The sequence below is a fragment of the Helianthus annuus genome, chromosome 15, assembly GCF_002127325.2.
Source record: "Helianthus annuus cultivar XRQ/B chromosome 15, HanXRQr2.0-SUNRISE, whole genome shotgun sequence".
Lineage (NCBI taxonomy): Eukaryota > Viridiplantae > Streptophyta > Magnoliopsida > Asterales > Asteraceae > Helianthus > Helianthus annuus.
This window is the reverse complement of record NC_035447.2, coordinates 130,428,051-130,446,375: the sequence shown is the minus strand read 5'-3', so window position 1 is coordinate 130,446,375 and position 18,325 is coordinate 130,428,051. Positions and strand designations below refer to the sequence as shown.

The 18,325-nt window shown below is 33.9% G+C and overlaps 1 long non-coding RNA gene across 1 annotated transcript; it reads right to left on the bottom strand.

Annotated features, from left to right (window-relative positions):
* Nucleotides 1-10,899: 10,899 nt before the first annotated feature.
* Nucleotides 10,900-11,873, bottom strand: LOC110912429. Its single transcript, XR_002577929.2, has 4 exons — nt 11,651-11,873; nt 11,500-11,565; nt 11,303-11,349; nt 10,900-11,155 (listed from the first exon to the last, which is right to left on the bottom strand). It is a non-coding gene; the product is annotated as an uncharacterized LOC110912429 (long non-coding RNA).
* Nucleotides 11,874-18,325: the final 6,452 nt, after the last annotated feature.

Below are 18,325 nucleotides of genomic sequence, written 5' to 3'. Positions count from 1 at the left end.
TAAAGGACCATTTAAGTAAATATTAAACACCACCACCACTAGCCCTGCCACCACCACCACTCCGCTGCCACCACCACCGCCACCACATCCCTGCCACCACCACCACTCCGCTGCCACCACCACCACCACCGCCACCACAACCCTGCCACCACCACCACAGCCCTGCCACCACCGCCACCACAGCCGGTTCATCATCATATCAGACGAGAGAGGGAGAAAGTCGGAGAGAGAGAGAGAGATAACGAGGCGGGAGAGAGAACCGGCGACGGTGGGGCTACCTTCCCCAGATGATGACGATGATGACGTTGATGGTGGTGGTTTCGGCGGCGGCGGTGGTGACCATGCTACTGTTCATCGTCTTCCCCAAAACGGTCAACAGAAGTCAAACGGCCTAATTCTCGATCAATACCGGATAATATTCAAATTAAACTTGCAGAAACATTGTACAAGTATAAACATACCGATTGGGTGATTAAAACCGATCCGGTATCGCGTGCAACGGCGTGGCGACAGTCTCCGGCGACGGGTATTCCGGCGAGACTTGAAGACGATGAACAGAGGGTATTTTCGAAGGGGTAAAGGATTTTGAAGGGTGTGAGAGTTTCGTATGGGTTCAGGGACTCTAAATAACACAACAATTTGACACTTAATCGACAAACTTCTGTGGATTAATTCCACTTTGAATTTTTTATAAAAACTCCGATTTCACGTGGTGTCGGGCATGCTTATTGAACAATTACATAGCGTGGGGAGTTGTTTACGATCTGTGAGAGTGGTGGTGGCAGCGGAGTGGTGGTGGTGGCAGGGCTGTGGTGGCGGTGGTGGCAGGGCTGTGGTGGTGGTGGCAGGGCTCTGGTGGCAGGGCTGTGGTGGTGGTGGCAGGGCTGTGGTGGCGGTGGTGGTGGTGGTGGTTGTGGTGGCAGCGGAATGGTGGTGGTGGCAGGGCTGTGGTGGCGGTGGTGGCGGTGGTGGTGGTGGTGGCAGCGGAGTGGTAGTGGTGGCTGGGCTAGTGGTGGTGGTGTTTAATATTTACTTAAATGGTCCTTTATGTTGCAAATTTACACAATCAGTCCTTATTTACTAACTAACTTAACTGGGTTATGATTTTTGGACTGAAATGGCACCTTTCCAGAACGTGGGGGACGAAAATGGCGCATTTTTTAAAAATGGACTGAAATGGCCAAAGTGACCAAACCACAGGGACGAAAATGGCAGTTAACTCTTGAATAAAATAGTTAGTCTCCTAAAAATGGAAGTTGTAGAAAGGGTGTCAAACGGGCTTTGAGTAAACTCGTTTTATCGGTATTGGAATGGTCTTGTTAAACTCTACGATCTTAGATTTTAGGTTTTCGCTTTTGAATTTTTAGCTTGTAAAATATTTTAAAATTTTTGTTTAGATCATTATGTTTTTTTTTTTTTCATTTGGCATTGTGTTTCTTTTTTCGTCATTGTGCCTTTTTTGGGATTCATTGTGTTTTTTTTTCCTTGGCATTGTGTTATATTTTACGGTCTTGTGTGATATTTTGCGATCAAATATGAATTTGTACATTTCCTAGATTTAGAAGACTTTGTAGATTACCTTTACGCAAGATAGTAAATGACACAGTATTCTTTTTCGTTCCTTTTATAAATTAACATGTATTAAAATGTTTTGAATGCTGATGAAATAAGGTAAAATAAGTATAATGATTATCAGAGTTTAACTTTAAAGTAAGGTGTCACACCCCAATCGATGGTGAAAACATCGGAGTAAGACGAAAACGATATTACAAGAGACTTCATAACAACTATTTGCGACAAGTATTTAATAATCAAAATTTCATTTCATTTCTAAAATGGAAAAATACATTGTTTGGAAACAAAGTACAATATATTGCAACAAGGGAACAAAAAACAAAACAAGTACTAAATTAAAGTGTGTTTCTAGTTATTCTACTAGATTTCTTTCAATGTCTCATCATCAAGTTCGTGCAATACATATTAAAGTACATGTCAACACATAAAGTGTTGGCGAAGTACAAGTTTGATTTACTATCATAAGTATAAAAACAGTTAAACGAATCCACATGGCATAAACGAAATCTAAAACATATCAGAACAATAGTAGCATGCATCTGTTTCATATATTTATACATCCAACTCATGTAGTTATACCTCATTTTTTATGTATTCATATATTTATTCTTCAATTCCATTTATTTCTAAGTAAAAATTTTAGCCCAAGTTTAGTTTGATTATGAACAGAATCGAACTAAAACGAAAACCAACAAACTAACTAAATAAACTGAATCGATTAACCGAAAACTGAATTGTTAATAAAATAGATAAACAAATGACTTGGTTATGGCTGAATTACAAGTCCAATTCTTCAGCTCCAAATGTGAGGTACGTATGTGAAGTACGTATATACCAAAGTGCTTTTGGCCTAGCGATACCCATGTGTGTCAAATGGTGTCTCTATCCATGAGGTTGAGGGTTCGAGTCTCGTGATGGATAATGATGAATATTTAGGAGCAGAATTAGATTTGCTAGTAATAAATATGTGTGGTATATACTAGTAAATGCAAGGAGATAACGTGAGATTTGAAGAATATTGCAAAAATAGTGATCAAGGTTAGGTTGTCACCTTCTTCCTTGATGGTCTTCTAGGGAACCATGCCACCTTCTCCATGATCACTTAAAACTTGTATTTGGAACTTCTTGATCATCCATCATAACTATCAATCATTTCATCAAGATTAACAAACTACTTATCATCAAGTTCAGCTGAAACTTGTCCAGAATTATCATAATATGTATTTCCCACCTTTTTCAACATATGTTTTCATTAAGTCATTTCCATACAATTGTTGTATGAAGCAGCCTCTCTTTATTTCTTGGTTCTTTCATGAAAACAACAAGAAAAATATTTATACTTTCAAGCTTCGTCTCTTGGTGAGAATTTTTGAAGACCCGAACATTCAAGAAACACGAAAGTCAGGATCTTTGTGAAAATGGATTCCTATTCAAAGAGTTGGAAAAAAATGTGGAAAATCAAACAATTTCGATCAATTCTGATTCTTTCTTTTTCTCTTGATTCTTTTCCGATCGAGATGTACAGATCCTGTTCATGGATTAACGAAAATGTGCAAAAGCTCTATATACATTTTGCACAATAAGTAAAGTGACAGGAACGAACATTAATTTTTCGTGGAATCATAATTTTCGAGGTTTGCTAGTCGTTGGGGCACGTTCACGAGTCGTTGGGCATGAAATCCCGAGTCGTTGTACGAGTGGACAGGCCGCTGGGGCGTGTGCACACGTCGGTGTGCGAGAAACCAACGCGCTGAGCGAGTTTACAACTCGAGTCAGCTAATGGCTTTACAAGTTAACTCGTGTTTAGTTCTTATTAGATTTTGACTTAAAATCTGTCCGCTGAACAGAAACTTAAGGTCGTACTTGATATGTTTACAACTAGCGACAAGAGTCAGCTCACGGCTTTATGAGTTAACTTGTTTTTATAAATATTTTGGATCTTGACTCAGAATTTGTCAACTGAACAGAAACTTAAGCTCGTACTTGATATGTTTACAACTCAAGTCAGCTCATGGCTTTACGACTTAACTGGTTCTTAAAATTGTTTTGGATGCCATGTTGCTACGTATATATGCTAAACCTAAACATGAAAGGCATATTGTATTACTTTACTTTGATACCTTTTATAGTTTTTGAGTATTTTTCTGTGTTCCTAGAATCAATAAAAACCAAGGTTGGAGAATTCGCTAGTTGCTATTCGGCCGGTGAGGTGGGGACTAGCGACTACTCGGGATTATTTGGGATTAACCGGATCGTGTTTTTTATATGTAATTTTCAGTTTTATGTATACATATACACATTGAGTAAACTGCTAAAATGGTCCCTGTGGTTTGACTCAAATTGCTAGATCAGTCCAAAATCAATTTTTTTTGCTAAAACAGTCCCTGAGCCTAGTTTCTGTTGCTATTTCAGTCCAATAAATTAACACCGTTAGAACCTCCGTTAATGAATGGGTAAAACTGCTAAATTCGTCCCTGAGGTTTGATTCAAGTTGCTAGATCAGTCCAAAATCAAGTTTTTGAATTTGTTAATTATAAACTTATTTAGGTATATAATTTTTCTAGACTTGCATTAAATTTTTGAATTTGTTAATTATAAACTTATTTAGATTATAAACTTATTTAGGTATATAATTTTTCTAGACTTGCATTAATTTTTTGAATTTGTTAATTATAAACTTATTTAGATTATAAACTTATTTAGGTATATAAATCATTAATATCACAAGAGAAAAAAAATCCTTTTGTTAGTTATTTTGAAAAATTATTTGTTAGTTATTTTGATTATTATTATTATTATTATTATTATTATTATTAAATGTTTACTAATTATATACTTAAGTATTTAAATAAGATAATACTTAATTTAATTTAAATAAAATTAGTTTTAAAAATATAAATGTAGCTTCTTTGAAGAGCGTAATTTAACCGGCCCAGCCTTAAATACTGATTTTATTTTGATGTTGTTGTTGTTACCATGTAAATATTTAGTATTTATTTAAGGATTTAAATAAGACAACAGTTAATTTAAACAATATTTAGTTATGAAAAATACAAACATTATATGTAAATTTAAATATTAAGAAATTAACATAATTTTTATTTGTTTTTATTTAAATCGTAATATTTAATGTTTAATATTTATCAATTATTTTAATTTAATATTTGTATTATAAAGTTCTTTTATTCATTTTTTCTACTTAATTAAGTGGTTTCTTATTTAATAATACTTATCATTCAGGTGAGGTCGGACAACATGTCGTGCCAGAACAAGTCTCATAAAAAGGATTATTTTGGTTTGAGTCAAAACGGGTTCGGGTCAAACCAGTGTTTAAGACATGTCAAATAAAATTGCGCTCTCCAAAAGAGCTACATTCTGTTTATATTTTTATAACTAAACACAAATTTAAATTATATATTTAGGGTAGACTTGTAATTTATCTTAAATTTTAAGACATTTAAGAAAATATATAATGCATTTGGTACAAGTATTGATGCATTAAGAACCTGTCATTTACCATTTTTTCTTTTGTGATATTAATGATTTATTCAACGAACATAAATATAACTATAACTATAACTGGACCCGCCTTAAATAAATTTATAATCTTGTGATATTAATGATTTATATACTTAAATAAGTTTATAATCTACATAAGTTTATAATTAACAAATTCAAAAAATTAATGGAAGTCTAGAAAAATTATATACCTAAATAAGTTTATAATCTACATAAGTTTATAATTAACAAATTAAAAAAATTAATGCAAGTCTAGAAAAATTATATACGTAAATAAGTTTATAATTAACAAATTCAAAAAAACTTGATTTTGGACTGATCTAGCAACTTGAATCAAACCTCAGGGACGAATTTAGCAGTTTTACCCATTCATTAACGGAGGTTCTAACGGTGTTAATTTACTGGACTGAAATAGCAACAGAAACTAGGCTCAGGGACTGTTTTAGCAAAAAAAGTTGATTTTGGACTAATCTAGCAATTTGAGTCAAACCTCAGGGATGATTTTAGCAGTTTACTCTATACACATTTTTATAGGTATATATTTTAAGTAGCTAGGTTTTAACTCTTACTCAACTCATTTTTTAAGTATACAAGAATAATTGTTGTAATTCACATGGTTTGGTTGGAAACTGGCCGGAATTTAGAGGTTTTGGCCGGAATATACAGGTTTTTTGCCGGAATTTGGCCGGAATCGCCGATTTTTGGCTAGCCGACTAGGCCCGACTAGCGATTAATGAACTGATTAATGAAAATTTACTCAGTTACTGGCCGACTACCGATTAATCGCTGACTAGTCGCCGCCTAGTCGCGATTTTTACAACATTGATGAAAACCCAAGAATACAAACACGTTTAATTATAAAACAATGTCTAGGATCAATAAAAACTCAAGAATACAAACACCTTTAACTATAAAAGAATCTTGCAAACGGTTGTATTAGGAAGATATCAACGTGCAAACACCTTTAACTATAAAAGAATCTTGTAACGGTTGTATTACGAAGGTATCAACGGGTTACAACTGAGACGAGTGACGTCTATAAAAGGTATCAACGATTTGTTGGTCAGTTCTGTTTTAGGCATAATGGAAAACATGAAAACATACCTTTGATTGCATCAGCACAGGTCAGCAGAGAATCCAGATGGAGTCGCAGCAACAGTGTTTGACATGATTGTCAGCTTTATCTGGTTCCTCCTTAGGGTGCAATCTAATGATGGTGATGATAAGAAACCGATAAAGGGTAATCGGCTATGGAGATGGAGGCGAATTTATGTTATGAGTTATTAGGGTTTGTGTAATTGTCTAACCCTTTAACCTCCACATTATTCTCCTTATATATGCACCCAGGAGGAAACCCTAATTAGTTAATAAGGGTAATTAGGCCCATCAACAATTACCAACTAATTATTTAATAGGATTGTTATATATTTTGATCCATATAATGTAAATGATTATAATGGCTACCAGATTAAATATAAAATAAATATATTTAATCTTACATTCTCCCACTTAGCCGAGTAATCATTTACTATGAGTATTAGATAAGCCTGATCAGGAGTTAACACTCATTTTAGCCTTAAACAAGTACTATAGCAGAAAAATACAGCCGTTGAATCATTATGCGACTCAGGACCCCCATTAATCATACTATAGCCTTAATTTAAAACCTAATCATTATGATCAAAATACGCGTAAGCCCTTTGTTTGATTTGTAACTATATTTGTCTATATGCCATTATGCTAGCTTGACATATTCTTAGAGACATACAAAATCAAACTGATGAGGAAAATTAACTAATACTTAGTCATTCATAGTACGATATGCAATTGCGCACGACTATTAATTAATACCCGTCTATGAGCTCTCTTAATAAGACTTATGGGTAATAGCCCTTCAGTTATAGGATCCTTAAGCATATCATGAATGTATTCGATACAAAACTTAGTTTCCTCAATTCGTTCATAAACGAATAATTAATTACGTATCGAAACTTAATGCAGCACCTCTTGAACTGTTACTGTTCAAGGAGTTATGGTAGCTGACTTTATCACACTAATTCTTCAAAACATTAATTATATGGAGTTAATAAACTTATGAGTCCACTGATAAATTTCCAACAACATTTAGTGACTATATTATGTCGTTATAACTTAGGTTGTTTATATCAGTGCATTATGACTCCTCCATGAAACAGGTTTTGTCTGCTGACATAAAGATATACCCGAAATTACATTTTATAATCTTTGAATATCACAAAGTTAGAGTAATAAACCGGTTTTAATTCTCACTTCTTCTTTAAATTGTAGTCTCTCGTTTCTTTTAAAGATATTATAATACTCCATTAGATGCTACACATTAATCTAGACATATCTAGTGTGTTGCAATGTGAGTAATATCTAAACGAGTATAGACTTAAACTTACATAAGGCTTCTAATTAATGAAGCATAAGGAAATAATCTCATTTATCCTATTATCCTCTAAAGGAGAGCAGTATTTTGTTACATATGTAAGGACCCATTTAACGTTAGACTTATAGAACGAAACTATTGTCCCATTGGGTCTATCTCGGTACGTTATGATATCTATTACATAAGAGACATCTCTGAGATCTATCATATCAAAGTTTGTGTTAACAATGCTTTGACTTATGTAACATATACTTGTCAAAAGAATATCATCTATATAGACAAGTTTATCTTAGTTGCTCCCACTCATTTTGAGGTAGGTTCATTAATCCACTTGATTCTTGATGAAAATAATTACGTTAGCTTTTCATCACATTATGATGTTTGCATTAACCCATACATGGATATTATTGGCTTACAAATAAAGTGTTCTTTAACCTTCAGTTTGAAACTTTAGGTTGTTATCTAGTGAACATGTAAATGTGTCAGCCATTTGTTAGGGAAAATTGTTTTTAGTGTTCATCTAATGTAGCTTTAAACCATTATAAGCTACTAGAACAGTGATGATCCTCAAAGAAATCTTTGATAATTTATCTCTTCCTAAGTATAACCTTTGACAATCAATCATGCTTCTTAGTGTCTTAACGCTTATATCAGGATTTGGTTTAGTTATGAACACTCTTAGGTAATTCAATCAAATCCCAAACGTTACACGAACACATAAAATCAGTTTTACTAGAAAGCTGTTTTATTCCATTCAGATGATTGATTTATGATAATGTTTTTATTTTAAGAGATAGGATCATTAAACATTTCCAAAAATCCATTTCAACTTCACTAGGGAGGTTATGTAATCATCAAAGTTAGTAGGCTTTTAAACCTAGATGACCTCCTGAGTTGATTATTGGGTTCATTAGAAGTTTCAGTTTTATGGATTAGCTCTTGGTTAGGTTGCTATCATTTTCGTTCTAAGTTTGTAAGGGTTGGTGCAGTATGGTGTACAAGAGGTGTACTCGGAGTTAAATTCGGAGTGAAATTTAATGACACTCTTCCCCCCGCCTCTTGTATTCCTTGCAAGCCATGATAAGGACTTTGACTGCTCCTACTGACCTTAGAAATCTTTAGGAACTCAGCATGCGTAGGGTCAATGTGTAACGACCAACAAATTCTAATAGAGAAACAAGTTAATGATGTTAGTCGTTGTAGTTTCTCTTGTTGAGGATTATGTTAGTTTAGGTAAGAAATCTAAGTGTGCCCACAATTAGGCAACAATGAAACTTTTGTAAGAGTAGCATTAGATTTAAGGAGATAAGGTTTGACAGAACAGTGTCGTGATGGAGCGATGTCTTGTACAAGAGGTGTAAATTTAAAATTTTCACTCCCCCACCTCTTGCAACTATTGAAAGTTATTATTAAGACACTTAATGCTCCCACTGATCTTTAATATCTCTAGAATGCTACAAGAGAAGTTTCAATGAGCTACGTGACGTGGGAACCTATCACATATACGTTAGACTTTATTTGATTTCTTTAATGTCCAGATATCATAAGAAACTTTAGGGACATATTTAATAGAAATCTGATTAACTACATATATGAATAGAGTTCTTCTAAGACCGTGGGCCATATGCGACAAAATTTAGATACAAGTTGATAGTCTTTCAAATGATAAATGAATTATGTCTGAATATTCCATTTGGAATAAGTTCCATGAATGTCAATGAATGACTTATGATGGACCCATGCTTATTCCTTAAGCCAAGTCATATTTTAGGGCTTTAACGTCATGATTTAAAATCACTTAAAATGAGATTAGATGAAAAAAATCATCCTCATTAACCATGTTATGATTTCTCATGAATTTTGGTTCTAATGGATGAAATTTATAAGTCTCATTTTCCTTTTGTCAAATTCTCATTTGCATGATGACAAAAGTTGTGAAAAGTAAGGTATCATCTAGTTTCATCTTAGTAATGTTTCTATCCAGATATTTAGAACAAATAAAATGAGAGTTTACGGTAAGTGTGACTTTATGTTGACTATGCAAACCTCACAATCTTCATATCTTTGCTTAATTATGATACTATATTCTGATTAATCAGAATATATAAGGTATCGAAAAGCGTTGTTTGAAGACTGCTTATTATGGCTCTTATAGCCTTAACATTTAATTTTTGTCATTAACTCTCGTGTTAGTTATTTGTCGAGTTCTGGTAAGGAAACGTATGGAACTAGAGTCAACTAACCATGTGTTAATTGGAATATTAAAAAATTATCAGACTTAAATATCATCAGGAAGTTACTATCTAATTAATTTATCCAACTGTTCTTTAGAATAATGGATAGTCTCGTTGCTTATGCCTAGTCTAATGACATAATTATGTAGTGAGATTTTCCCTTGAAGAACCTTAACGTTGGGATTAGCACTTGTAATTTGTCTATGGTCCTTAGAACAATCCTCTTTTAAACTATTAGTGGTTGTAAGGTGAATAACATCTTATTTTCCAGCTTCAAACATTTATTTCTATGTACATATGTTGCTTATCAACACACTCGTTATACTTTGGTACTTTTGAGTGTTATAGCTGATTTATAATGCATCAAATTATACAAATGAAAACTTAGTATGTAATGTACTGGAAAATGTACTTATTTCCATGCATAAGCCCTTAATTTATGGGTCATGGCATTGTACATCATTATGTATTGACATATACCACTTAACCTTATAATTTATAATTTTAAATGAAGACATGCGCCATAGGAGTTTTTGTGATTATTCCACAATTCACTACAAAAAAAAACGAGTATTAGTAACTGAAAAAACAGTATTTAATACATTAAAATCAGTCCCCAATGCTTATCAAGGACTAATTTGCCAGTCCCCAGCTAGTCTCGGATACCTAGTACTAGATAGTGGTTTTAGTAACTAAAAATTAGTCCCGATTGTATGACACCAACAAGGACTAACAGTCAGTCCTTGATGCATAAAAATTCAGTCCTCAATTTGTCTCTCGGTACCACGTCATTTCGGTCCCTGATACATCTCTTTAATGACTGGAAATCAGTCTCTAATACTATGATTATTCAATCTCGAATGCATTCATTAAGGACTGAAAATCAATCCTTAAACCATGTTTATTTTGTCTCCAATAGGTATTATTAGGTTTGATATTATTAGGGACTGAAAAACAAATACCTAATACATTTCTTTAGTGACTAAAATACTAGTCCCTAATATGTTTTTCTGTGAGTAAAAAGTAGCCTCCGATATCATGTTTTAGTTTTGGAGACTAAAAATAATGTTTAATACCATCACAATTCAGTTCCTAAAATGTGTATTTTCAATCCTTAATATATTTCTAAAACAATTTTCAAACACAAATAAAACCAACAAATTTTACAAACACAAAGGTATATATTTCTTTAAAGTATAAACAAGTTCTACAATTATAAAGGAATAAATGTGTAAAACTTTAACATCTTGAATTCATTTCTTAATAAAGCTAGAGCTGTATCTTGAACCATGTTGCAAGTTTGTGGTTGTTGTGATGAAATCTAAGAGTTCCAACTTTTGGCCCAAAAATGTTGACATGAAAAAACCAATCATTTTAACACACCATCCAAGCATCGATCGTAGAACCAGAATATGATCTACAAAACCATATGTGAATCGTCAAATTTTGACACATAGACTTGTTGTAGCCACAATGTCCACAAAAGCAATCCCCTGTTAAAATCTCTTGATGCAGGAAGTAACAACAAAAATAATATATAAAATAAGTTTATTTAACTTCATACCTCCTCAGATCAAGAGCAACAACTAGAACTATTATTTCAGAAACAACCTATGCAATGAACAGAAAGAAGCAGAGCATTAAGAAATATCATAAAGTAAAAACCATCTATGCATATAAATAATAATAATGATATTATCCATCATCTTATAATAAACAATTAAAAAAAAAGACAACTAAAAATTGTGAATTGTGATATACTAAAATGACGTGCAGATGCAACTATAACCTCCCAAATTACAATCCTTCCACAAGACCAAATCGAATCTGCTGTAAATCAAAACCTTAAATTAGAAAATGGGAGAGAAACTAGTATGTGTTATCAAAAAAAACTAGAAAAAAGAGAAATCACTTCTACAAATGTCAAGAAGTCGCCATTGAGGGATCTGGTAGTAGTGGGTCAACGATCTAGACAGCCTGAACAAAAAGATTGTGATTTGGAAGAAATAAGGCGAGGAAGACAGACAATTGGGTTGGGTGGGGTGAAATAAGGCGTAGATTTAGGGTTAAGGTGCATTAATTTGGGGGTGGGTGGGAATGATGAAAGGGATAAAATTTCATAAGGAGCGGGAACGGAACGGAACGGAACTTAAAGATTTCTTAAAAATTTTAAGGGTTCGGTTCGCAAAAAATTAAAGAAATTTAAGGGAAATTGGAATTTGAATTTCATCATTTAAATGTTTGGTTCACATAACTTGATGGAATTGGAATCCCAATTCCAATCTTCATGTGTTTGGTTGATAAAAAGAATTGGAATCTCAATTCCAATCTTCATGTTTATCGACGCGAACCATTTCGACAGTTACCGTTTCGAATCGAACCGTTTCATCGCGTACCATTTCGACCTGTACTGTTTCGACCCAAACCGTTTCGAATCGAACCGTTTCGACGCGTACCGTTTCTACCTGTATCGTTCCGACCCAAACCGTTTCGAATCAAACCGTTTCGATCCGAACCATTTCGACGCGAACCGTTTTGACCTGTCCTGTTTCGACCAATACCGTTTCGAATCGAACTGCGTCGACCTGAACCGTTTCGACCTGTATCGTTTCGACCTGTACCGTTTCGACCCAAACCGTTTCGAGGCGAACCGTTTCGACGCGAACCGTTTTGACATGTCCTGTTTCGACCAATACCGTTTTGAATCGAACCGCGTCGACCCGAACCATTTCGACGCGAACCGTTTCGACCCAAACCGTTTCAAATCGAACCATTTCGAGGCGGACCTTTCGATCCAACCATTTCGACGCAAACCGTTTTGATCTAATCCCTATTCAAATTTCAATTCCAATTCTAAATCATTACGCGAACCAAACACCCCGTAAGTTTTTAAAAAGTATAAATACTAAGTTGTAAAATATACAAAATAATAAATACTTCTAATTTAATATTATAAAACTTTTTGTAAAATTTTTATTACAATATTATGTTCATATTTGATCAACCATGCCAATGTCCAAAACGAGTCGGTTGAAACCCGAGCTCGTAAAGGCTTGAGCTAGGACCGTGTAACTTTGAGAGAGCTCAGGTCATTTACAATCTTATTTCTAAATCTCAAGCTCGACATGAGTAATTTTTCAAGCTCAGCCTCAGCTCATTTGTTATTTATATCAAATAAAGGACTTAATTTAAATATTTTTAATAAATAGTTTATTTATATCTATAACTATTTTCATATAGTTTTTAAACTTATAATATTTATATATGGCATACCATGTATATAATTTATTTTAATTAAATTTTATATAGAAATAATAAATTATTAATATATATATTAAACAACAGTTATATAAATAATAGGCTTGTCTAGCCTTGTGATTCGGTTAGAGCGCGATAAGTGAAACTCGGGCATGAATTGGTTTATAAAAAAACTGAAACTAAATATCAATTCCCAATGAAGTCTATTACAATGATAGTGAGGACTAATTCGGTCATAACATCTTTCTTATAAATACTAGAATTTGTATCGATTATTTGAGACTAAAAATTATGTCTCTAGTTCTTTCGTATGCAAAACACTTTGGAGACTAGATATATGTTCCTAATAAGATTTTGAAAGGATTTTTAAGACTGATTTTCATCCCTTGATACTATCAAATAGTAGAATTTGTGTAACATATTTGGACAATGAAAGTTAGTCGCGGATTATTTTTTATATTAAAAGGCGTTCAAAACTGAATATCAGTCCTGAGTTCTGTTTGTCTTGAAAATATTATGAACTGATATTCAGTCCCTAATATACCCCCGCTATATTAGAGACAGAAGATTAGTCTCCAACACATTTATGACATTTTTCATTATAGGAAGAACATATTTAAGACTAAAATTCAGTAGCCAATAAGGTTCCTTCCAAAAAGCCATGTGGCACAAACACATTCGCAACTAGAATTTAGTCTCAAATAAGGTGTCAATATATTAGCGACTAATTATCAGTCACTAAAATATGTCGCATAGAAATCAGTCCCCAATATTATTAGTAACTGATAAATCAGTCCTAGATGTTATGTATTTGAGACTGATACATTAGTCCCTGATAATTTAGTCTCTAATGGTCACTTTTTTTGTAGTGATTATAGATTAGTCTTAGGAAAAACTTAATCTGGAATAACTTTAGTGATAACAATTATGTTAGATAGTTCTTGATTATCATAAGAGATATCATGTTCGATTTATCCTAATCATCATGCTCTACTTTTCTTCTGTAGTGCCTTATCAGAAGAGAGCAATAGGGTTATCGTGTCTTAAGAGATAATCAAGAATTTAATTTAAGAGCTAATTCTTATAGAAACTTTAAATAAAGCAAAACATTTTAGGCTTAGGAATTAGAGTGGATGAGATATAGACTTATAGAAGAAAAATATAGTGAGCAAAAAATTATGGGTACTAAGAATAACGCAGACAAAATGATCACAAAAATTAATTGAGGATCATTATTATAAGGATCATTATGTGAAGAGGTTGTGATATGTCTATTACTAACATCAAAATAATAGACTACTTAAAGTTCTACTTAAACGAAGACAAAACAGCTTTGGCTAGAAGTGTAATCATTTAAGCATGTGTGCAAAGTGGTTGTAACAAATCAGCTTTGGCCAGAAATTGAGACAATCGCTTTAGTTATGCACTTGTTAAGTATGCCATCTATGAAGGAATTAAATCAGCTTTGGCCAGATATTAAGACATTCATGTTTATGATGCACACTTAATATAGCTTTCGTAATACTTGAACGATAAGTAGATGCATCAAATCAGCTTTGGCCAGAAGTGATACATCAGAAGCTCATTCAAGTTAAGCCATTTTGGTTTTGTAAAACATTATTTGATCCTCATTAATTAACTAAGTAATTACAAAAACCAATCGTTTAATAGCAAACCACCTGTTAGCGCGGATCGAACTCCGCGGTGAGTTCGCTGGGGGGTGCAGGGGGACAGCGTGCCCCGCACGGGGTTTGGGGCAGAGCCCCGAGCTAAATCTTAGATCACATTAAACAACCTAAAATAATGAGGTTTCGAGTGAGATCTCGACTCAGTTATGAGATCTCGAGTGAGTTCTCGAGTCAAGTCTCGACTTATCATTATGAGGTCTCGACTCATTAAGGTCTCGAGTCGCAACCTCAGTGTCTCGAGTCGTAATTATGGTCTCGACTGTTGTGAATTATGAGATCTCAACTCCTTATGAGGTCTCGAGTCGGAACCATGGTCTCGAGTTGTGACCTTGTGGTCTCGAGTTGTAGCTTTATGGTCTCGAGTCGCAACCTTATGGTCTCGAGTTGTAAAGACTGAAGCCCTTAGTCGAAACCTCAGTGGTCTCGAGTCGAGACCTTATGATCTCGAGTCGAAATCGTTGTCTCGAGTTATAAACATTTGAGAACACTTATGATTTCAAGTCGAGTTCTTGTGGTCTCGGGTGGTTAAAACTTATCTCGAAACTTCTGTTACAGCGGTTAGTGTGATAAGTTTGAAATTCGAATTTTAAGGGATTTGGTATATATTATTTCCTGTTTTAAAAGATTTTTATATTTATCCAATAATTTCGAAAATTATATCTAATAACATTAACAGATTTTTCGAAATCTTGAGGGATAAAAATTAATCAAATACAGGAAAAACACCTTCTAATCCTTAATTCATTCCAAAATAAGGGAATTTATTCGAATTTCACTAAGAACATGAAGAACCCTAATAAATAAAATAATAATTCTGGAACCCGAAACCTGAATTTTTTTAAGGTTTTAAAAACAGATTTCGGTCATAAACATAATCCAGTTGATTTTGAATGAACATATAATTAATCCTTTTCCCGAAAACAGAGATCTCGAGTCGATCTTCAAGACTCGAAACCGGCTGTTACAGTTTTAAAGTTACAAAAAAAAAATCCGTTTTCCAGATTTCTATCCCAGAATTGATGGATACGAAAACAGAACTGACTAATCAACATATGCTCTGATACCACCTGTTGGTCAGTTCTGTTTTAGGCATAATGGAAAACATGAAAATATACCTTTGATTGCATCAGCACAGGTCAGCAGAGAATCCAGATGGAGTCGCAGCAGCAGTGTTTGGCATGATTGTCAGCTTTATCTGGTTCCTCCTTAGGGTGCAATCTAATGATGGTGATGATAAGAAACCGATAAAGGGTAATCGGCTATGGAGATGGAGGCGAATTGATGTTATGAGTTATTAGGGTTTGTGTAATTGTCTAACCCTTTAACGTCCACATTATTCTCCTTATATATGCACCCAGGAGGAAACCCTAATTAGTTAACAAGGGTAATTAGGCCCATCAACAATTACCAACTAATTATTTAATAGGATTGTTATATATTTTGATCCATATAATGTAAATGATTATAATGGCTACCAGATTAAATATAAAATAAATATATTTAATCTTACACGATTGTGTTAAACAGGTAAGAGATGAGTCAGACAAAAAGGCATGATTAACACGTCTAGCAAACACAAACACGGACATGTTTAATAAACGGATTACACGACACGACCATTAAACTCGGTTATATATAACCTATTTAGCAACACAAATGTCACGAACCCGACACGGTTAACAAATAACAAGAGAAAATAGAAGTCTCCAAAAAATTACAATTCATATTCATTATACACTTAAAAGAACAATTCTTAACATATTTAAAAAAACCCATAAATTCTTAAATTACAATATGTAAGATACCTAAAAAACAAATCAAAAAATAATTATATAGTTATAATAAACAGGTCATAAACGTGTCTTGTACTTGTTAACTCACTTAAACAAGTTTATTTGTGTCAAAAACGGGTTAGGCGGGTTGAACCCGTTCAGACACTATTTTAATTGTGTACCTGAACCCGTTTAACTCACACCCAAAGTTAGGGGTGGGATTTATACCTGGAACCGGAACCTGGTTACAAGGAACCCGAACTAAAATAACTTGAACCTAAATATAGTTTATGGATCGGTAATCAGGTAGCTTTAGGGATAATCAGGTTAACCTGGTTAACCCATATTATTAGTTGTTTCTCGTATTGTTATCTTTCGTTTTTTCAACATCGCATATAGTTGGAGCAAATTTTGGGTGAAGTCATTATTATCAAGAGAATGTGTGAGATTTTCATGCGGTGTAATCATTAATTCAAGTGCGATACAAAGTAGGGGCGTGCACAGTTTGTTTCGGTTTTTGAGCAAAACCGAAACCGAAATGTCGGTTTTCGGTTTTTACACTGGTTCGTTTTTCGGTTATTTTGGTTTTTGGAACAAAATTATGTAGGATTAAAAAAATAAAAAAAGTATAATTTAAAATTTAAGAATCGAGTGAATTTCAAGTTTTTTCCTTTATCTTTATAGTGGATTTCAGGCGGTGTCCTTTATCTTTCAAATTGACGAGTCTTGTACTTAATGTTTTAAAATCTTGCACGTTATGTCCTTTAGCCCTAACCTAGTTAGTTTTTTTATTAAATCTAGTCATGTGACTTGCACATGAAGGTATTATTGTCATTTCACTTTTCAAGGTCTAGTTGTGTAAATAAATTAAATACCTAACCATTAAAAAAATTAAAAATAAAAATTTAGATATATCTCTCACCTCTCTCTCCCATTTACCACCAACATCCACCCTCTACCATCACCACCACCATCTACCTCACATCATCTGCTGCCATCACTACCACCACCCACCACCTATCTCTCATCACACAAAAACCCAAAAAACCAAAATCCACCATTAACTCAACTATCTGCTTTCTCTCTCTCATCCATAATACTGAAAAACCAACACTCACCTCCATCTACATGATGTGATATATTCAAGAAAGAAAAGAACCCTGAGTATGCATAAATGATAAAATCTGTAAGACTAAAAACTGTACAAATTTTAATACTCCATAAATAAAATAGATGTTTAGCTTAACTCTAGTGTTATAATGTAACAAAAATCATACATACTGAAACCGAAAACCACTGTCACCCCCGATCTGAAACCCACCACAACCCCTCTCCACCTTCAATCTCTAAAACCATGGCTGCACCATCGTACATCCATCTCGTAACCACAATCAACCTTTTTCCCCCAAATCCACATGTTGCTACCACCTTTTACCCTAAATCCTTTAACCCCAAATCCATACAAAATCCCCAAATCCCAAATCTTCGTTGTACAGTAGCAGCGTCGTGATGGCTCCGGTGACGTGATGGCAGCAACAACAGCAACATGACGGCCCCAGAATCAGCTCTACTGGCTACGGTGGTAGGGTTGGGAGCTCCGGTGGATGAATGCTATGTCTAAGAGAGCGTGTGGTGGTTGGGGTCTGTTGGTGGTGATGGTCTGGTGGATAAAGCTAGAGAGAGAGAGAGAGAGAGAGAGAGAGAGAGAGGTAAAGTGATTTCATCTATTTGTGTAATCTACATATACATATATTATTTGTATTTATATATGTAATATAATATTAATTTGTTAAATTTATTTTTGTTTTATTGTTATTTAAAATATTTATTTATATATATGGTAAAAAGACTAAATTACCCTTGTGTGAT